The sequence below is a fragment of the Phaethon aethereus genome (assembly GCF_964289735.1).
Source record: "Phaethon aethereus genome assembly, chromosome: 4".
Lineage (NCBI taxonomy): Eukaryota > Metazoa > Chordata > Aves > Phaethontiformes > Phaethontidae > Phaethon > Phaethon aethereus.
In genome coordinates this window covers 59,226,950-59,233,896 of record NC_138578.1, presented here as the reverse complement: position 1 = coordinate 59,233,896, position 6,947 = coordinate 59,226,950, and positions in this window count along the sequence as shown.

Genomic DNA, 6,947 nt, shown 5'->3' with positions numbered 1-6,947 from the left:
TAGCAGATTGCAAGGCATTTCTACACTTGTGGTCAAATCAGGGATTGATTTCTCTTGAATGAAGATTCTTACAATGTATTAGATCAGTTCTGCATAATGATACTTTCAAAATATTTCTGTTAACTTGGTATCAATAAATCTGGATTCAGATTGTGTTTGTGTTGCATGCACTGGGGCCCTAACATGAGAAAACTGGCAAGCTCAATAAACGCAGCAACATAGAGCAGATACATCCTCTCAATTTCCTAAAACAAGTAGTTTATGAAGGTGCCAGCTGTTCGATAAGGGTATGCTGATTCAACAGATGTGCTCTGCAGTCATCACCTATAAAAACTTACTGCCTTGATCACACATAAGCATTTTAATGTTTTAACCTCACTAGGAGAAAGTGGAATAACCCATATGGCTATAAGATATCTTCATTCAGCAGAATGTATCACCACAATAGCTCTTCCCTCCTGGGGGGAGATGGAAAAAAGAAAATGCATTTCAGAAGTCCTTCCTTTGTCAATGCCCATCACTCCTCTGTATTATCCTCTGCCATGGTGGAGAGAGCCAGAGAGTAAAAGAAAGTAAGAGATATCCATATCTTCATTACAGAGTCTGAACATCACTGCCCTTAATCTGCTACGGTCTCCACTTTTTAAAAAAAATACTGAAAACTTAAAAAGAGAAAAAAAATATTCAAGGGATGGAGGAAAGGCTTTTTGCCTAGACACTAAAAAAGTAATCTGGCAATGTACTGAGAAGACAACTGAGAGATGACTTGATTACATAGTGTACAAGTACCTTTGCACAAAACCCAAGTATTGAGAAGTTCTTCAAGGAAGAGGTGAGCAAGAACCAATGAGTGGAAGCTGTAATCAACCAAACTCAAAAAAGAAGCAAGGAATACATTTTTACCATTAGAGCAAGTGACCAGTGCAACAAACTGGCCAAGAAGAGGTGGGTTTTCCATCTCTGAATGCATTCAGATGTGCTTCAGCCAAATACAGGTTGAGTAAAGTACAGAAGCACACAAGTTTAGATATAATGTTCTCCAATATACAGGAGATCACAGCAGACGATCTAATGATCTTTCTGAGAGTTAATTATAAAGCTACTACACTGACTTTCGTGCAATTATCTCAGAACCACTAGAACTGCACAACAGCAATAGCAGAAATGTTTTAACTACATCAGATCCCTGGATAATATGCCACGTCAAACAGAATATTTAGCACAAGGAACGGGTAAAAGTACTGATTGCTAAATAGTGCAAAATGGTGTCTCTGGACATAATGCTAACATCCAAAAGAAGGTATTTGAACCAGTAAAGTTGCAAAACAATATTTAATTGTAACTTGAGAGAATTTAGGAGTCAGTAACACACAGTAATGTCACAGCAATTAATAGAGGAGTGTTAATCTGTATATGACCACAAGAAATCAAAACATCAGAGAAGAATCATCGCCAATGAAACCAGGCTAACGCTCTTTGTAGAGCACACAACTGAAAAAGATTAGACAACAAACAGGGAAAATTAATCTGTCATATAACATCATAAATTTAAGTGGAGGCATGCTAGAAGGAATTTACCCCAAGGCATTCGAACTGTACATGATGAATTACCTTAATGAGCTAAAATAAAGCAGAAGGCAGTCACCAAGTAAAATGCCATCCAAGCTTTCAACAAAAGACCCCTTACAAGCTTTCTCACCTTCACATGATGCTGAAAGAAATCATCCTTTATCTTTCTTTCCTCAAAGCCTATGACAAGCTCTTTCATTGGCAAAGGACCAAAGACGGACCACCTGTTTTGGGAACATCACTAGGTTTTCCCCTGATAAAGATTCTAAACTTGTGTTATTTTATTACGTTAAAAAAAAAACAAAACCAAAAACCACACCAACAGGTCACTAATCCCCCTTTATGCAGTTATTTTTTGCTGGGAACTGGAAGAAACAGAAATTTTATATGTGGCTGAGCAGTTATAAAGAAGAGAGAACCACTCTATACTGCATGATGATTTTCACTTGTAAAATGACACTCTCATGTCTGTATTCCTCATTAAAATATTCTTGGCTTAATAATTGTGTTATTTGTTAAACACTTTCAATGCATAAAGTATTAAATATCAACCAAGCTCTGTAATCAGATCCTCAAGTTGATTAATGTTTTGTGGCCCTCTGTTAAGATTTGGTAATAAGAGACTAGTATTTTTATATATCACGGAACAGGATTCCTTGGCTCCGCTGCGTGCTCTCTTAGGCAGCCCATTCATATCAAAATCCTGTTCCAGAATTGCAGTGTGCTTCCTGCCTGCCTCCCAGTACTTGCAATTGTCTGATCTCACGTCCACAGCTAACTTGTTCTGCCCAGCTCTAACCTCTTTGCTGTGAGTCACACCAGCTCTCCACCTTTTGCAAATACAGTTCTTCTACACAGAGAAAAAGGGAGGATGTGCTCTGTTCTTTTCCTCATGACCTGGAGAAAGAAAAAAAAGCTTGGAGTTTTATTTTATTTTATTTTTTTTTTTTTCCTGTATGTTTTCCTGTTTTTCGTTACCTTATTTTTCTTGGAATTTATAGAGTAACTGGTAAGATCACAGCAATTGTTAAGGCTACGATGTCAAGTGCCTGCAAGTACTCTGATGGAGGGAGTTACTTTTACTCAGAATTACTGTATTTTGGTTTGGCCATATTATTACTAGCAGAGTATTTAATTCACAAGGTTTACAAACAGCTAGAAGATACATTTGGTAAATATGCCAAAGCTCTGACTGATAACAGCTGACAAGGTATATATTATGGCCTCTAGACTAAGAAAACTGATAGAAAGCAAAATAAAGGAAAGAATTAATAAACGTGGACAAATATGAAGTACCATCAAAGAGTCAATATGACCTTCCCAGTGTAAAGAGGACCAGAGAGGCAATCAAACAGTACTACTGAAATTAAAATACTGTAGTCAGAGCCAGAATTACTACAATTTGGGAGCAAAGTAGACGATGGTCTCTGGTGATTTAAGACAGAAATAAAACACCACCATTACCTTTCGACTTGAGCATCTATTTGAAATTGTAGGTAATGAAGCCATATTGAAAAATATTTCTAGTCTCTCATGATTTAAAAAATAGCATTTGCAGTTATAGTAATTATTGTAAATTGTTTCTTCTTTTATTATCTTCCCCAATCTCAGCCCTACAGCTATGTGTTATATTTTATACACCCTACTATCAAAAAAGCAATCTTGATGGCTACAATCTGATTGTTTTTTTGTACCTGGAGACTCTTCTGTATTTTAAATTATTGCAATGACCATACATTATTTCCCAATTCAGCAAAACACCTCTCCTGAGTAAACAGTATGCACCTGGTAAGCTCTGGGAGACAGAAATTAATACTCTGCCTCTCTCCACTCTAATCATTACAAAACTGAATTCCTTTCTAGCATGAAGGCAAACAAGAAGTTTTGTCAATTTTCCATGTGCTGGATGCCCTCCAACGTGACTCCAATATGATGCTGATTAGCAAGGCTGTCAAAGTGCACATATTGGTGATCTCTACTCCCCGGTATAAAGGAGTATATAAAAATATTTACAATTCTAGTATTTGAAGAAACACTCTATACGATACATAAATCAGAGTCACTGCAAATCTATCATGGGCTAAATCTGGCATCTTCAGCATCAAAACTCTAAGCCCATTAACTCTTATCTTTCCTGGATCCAGGCACTTCTAAAACGTAGACTATCATACACACACAATACATACAATGGCTGAAGATTTCCTCTGCTAAGAACTGTTTTTGCTGTGTTGCTATTTTCTTGAAGGTTGAAGGTAAGAAATCCTTGGGACCAAAATACCTCACAGCAGACAAGTAACAGAATCTTTCCACATTAAAGAAAAACAAAACCCTCTTCAGCTCCTTGTTACTGTTTTTCAGCCAACTGCAATAACTCAAAGCACAATTGTCAAATACCTCTAAAAAGCCATAAAGTTAATTTTGCTTCAGAGTTCAGTTTGAGAGAAGTGTGGCAGAACAAATTAAAATATCTACAAAATTTAAAAGAAGAATATAGAAAGAAAGCAAATTACTTGTTATACCTCTGCAGGCATTGTGAAAAATGATAAAGGGCTAAAACAGCAAAAGCCATACACAAAGCATGAACAATTCACTGCCCCAAAGACAAAATGTTCATTTTTATCTTACTGTCAGAGGCAGAAACCCTCACTCTTATACTCTTCCATGATCTCCTAAAGGATCCAGGTTTCCATAAATAGGATTTTGTTCCCTTGCCTTTTTACCTGCACCTAAGCCATCTTGGTATCTACATTTTCTTAGAATATCTGACCCTTTCTGCAATTATTTTCTTCGCAAAATGCCTCAAAAGTTTAGTCCTTCCATATAACCTTGTCCACCTCCAAGTCCAAGTGTCCTCTGCTAGCATCAAAAACATCCTGTACATTGGCCTTGTGTAATGTAACACCCTTGCAATCCTACACATGAAGTCCTGGCCCAGAGAAACTACCGGGCACAGGGGCTATATGACCACAGTAACCATTAACCCGGGGGGTGGAAATTTGCTTCAGTTAAAGCAAAGAAGAGACTGCTGTGATCAGTTCCTTATAAAGCTCCTGATCACTGCTTTTATAGGACTCTTCCTTCTCCTACTTGGTCACTCTGTCCCCCTGGGCACCATCAGGGCTCCAGGGGCAACTGGCACCTCAGCTGACTCATTACTGGGCCCTTCAAAATGCCTCTGGTACAAGTGGTTACTCCAAAATCTGTTTCTAATCTTGCCTCTTTTAGGGACTAGACTCGTTGAACCCTGTCTAGTCACACAAAGTCCAATTCAACATCAATTAGGTATACAGTAAAATAATAAAGGTATCTTCAGAAGGGCAGTATTACTTACTAGTGACCAACCAACCAAGAGAAGCCTAAACATTCAAATCCAGGGAAGAATTTTCTGTATTTGTTATATAACACATTTTCCTGTTGATTTCCATCTTCTATAATTGTACTTCATGCACATCCACCCTCCCACAGAATCCTGCGTGTTTTGTTGTGTCTTTTGATGAACTACCTACATCCAACTCACTAGTCTATTATTTAACTTCTTATTATTTCAGTTGTACAGCTAAACTTTGTGAGTAAGAACAGGCCAGAGAATTTTATCCATTGATTTCTGCATCAAGTGTCTCTTCAGACTGGGCTAGAGCATAGAGGGGAAAAATACTATGCATGGATTTAGGGCTTCTCTTTTAAAAAAAACAAACCAGAGATATGTGTAGATAGGACTGGGTGATTTCACCTACAAAGATCTTTGTGAAATTTCCAGTGTTTTCAGTTGCTGCTATCAGAAATGCAGCACATTTCCTATCACCAGAGCAATATACAGGAGGAACAATGCAGAAATGGTAACAGAGCCATTAAAGAAGCAAAGGAAGGGAAAAACTAAACACAGGAAAAAACTACAGGACAGTATAAGAAAACAAAAGCATTTGTAGTTGAATACGAAAGAAACATCACAAAAGGAACTACTGAAATAGGAAGAAAATAAAGAGAAAAATCAGCAGTACTTTAAAATAAATAAATCCTATTCTGCCTGGACTTAATGGATGCATGATCTTAAGGCAATGGGGAGGACACTGCACTAAATGAAAATTAATCCTGAAGTGAAGGGCTTGGCATAAGTATCCAGTGAAGGTGGTCTGCATTTTTTATGCAAGAGTTTTAAATTGTCAGAGTTATAGAACTGGCAAAAACAAGCTTGAAGATTTCTAAGGAAACTTCCTTTACAAAGCAATTTCCTCTGTTCAAACACAGCTAAAAATAGGTTCTGTAAAAAAGAAGAATCTTGTATACAAATTGATACTAATTAAAACATTCCAGAGATGTGTTCTCCTCGATTATTGTAATTTAGATAGTTCAAGTAATTTTTTTCCTCCTAGAACTTAAGCCTGAAACATGGCAACATTATACTTTGCTTTTTTATAATGGTAATTTTTAATCCCTTTTATTAACAATGTAAGAGAAGCTCTCTCCTATCATCTCTTCCACACTTACAGCTCCATCCCACTTTCACTGAAACAAGTACCAGTACTCCCATTGACTTCAGTGGACCACAATCTAGTAGTTCTGCAAGGTCACAGATCTCTAGAGGACTATTGATGACCTTTTTCTACCAGGCCTCCTCCTGGGCATTAAGTTGAGTTTAAGACAAAAGAAAAGCAACTGTCTGACTGAGCAGCAAAAGTAAAACAGCAGGATATAAATGCGGGTCCTGCCAGGAGGAGTACTGCCACAGTAAAGTGTGGCTCAAATTACAGCCTTCTCCAACTAATTGTCCCAGTTCAGATCATCTATTTAGCTTTTCCAGGGAAAAGCACTGCAATCATTTTGATGGCTGATACAATACCTAAAGAAGGTTCCTAGATGTAGCAACACTTTTGGAGTATAAAGCAATCCTCTCCACCCTCTTCCCTTATAATTCTAGGGGGTGGGGCGGAGGAAAGCAGCTGATTTTGTACTTGAAAGCATCAGCACGTCTTCCTGGACTTCCAGCTGTAGCCTAATGAGTTGGCAAGTGCATTTTTGCACTAAAACTTTTCTCAGGAAAATCAACAAGATTAAAGATGAACTTTTCAATGCAGATTAAGCTAAGCCAGTTCCTTTCCTCATGGAAAAGTAAGTGCTTAACCATGCACACAGATGTATGCAACCAGTGCTGTTCTTGTTGGTTTCAACAGAGACATCAAGTCCAGTAGGAGCTCCACAAGAGAACTGCTCACCCAGTCACATCGTGCTTAAGGCATACTAGCGGGTAACTTTGCTACTGTCTCACAAATCATTTGGTATGCAAGTAAATTATGAATTAATCTTCCAGTGTCATACGTCTGGTGCTTCTTACAAATGCTAATTTAATACAAAACAACTCCTTAAAAATAGAAGCAAACCCA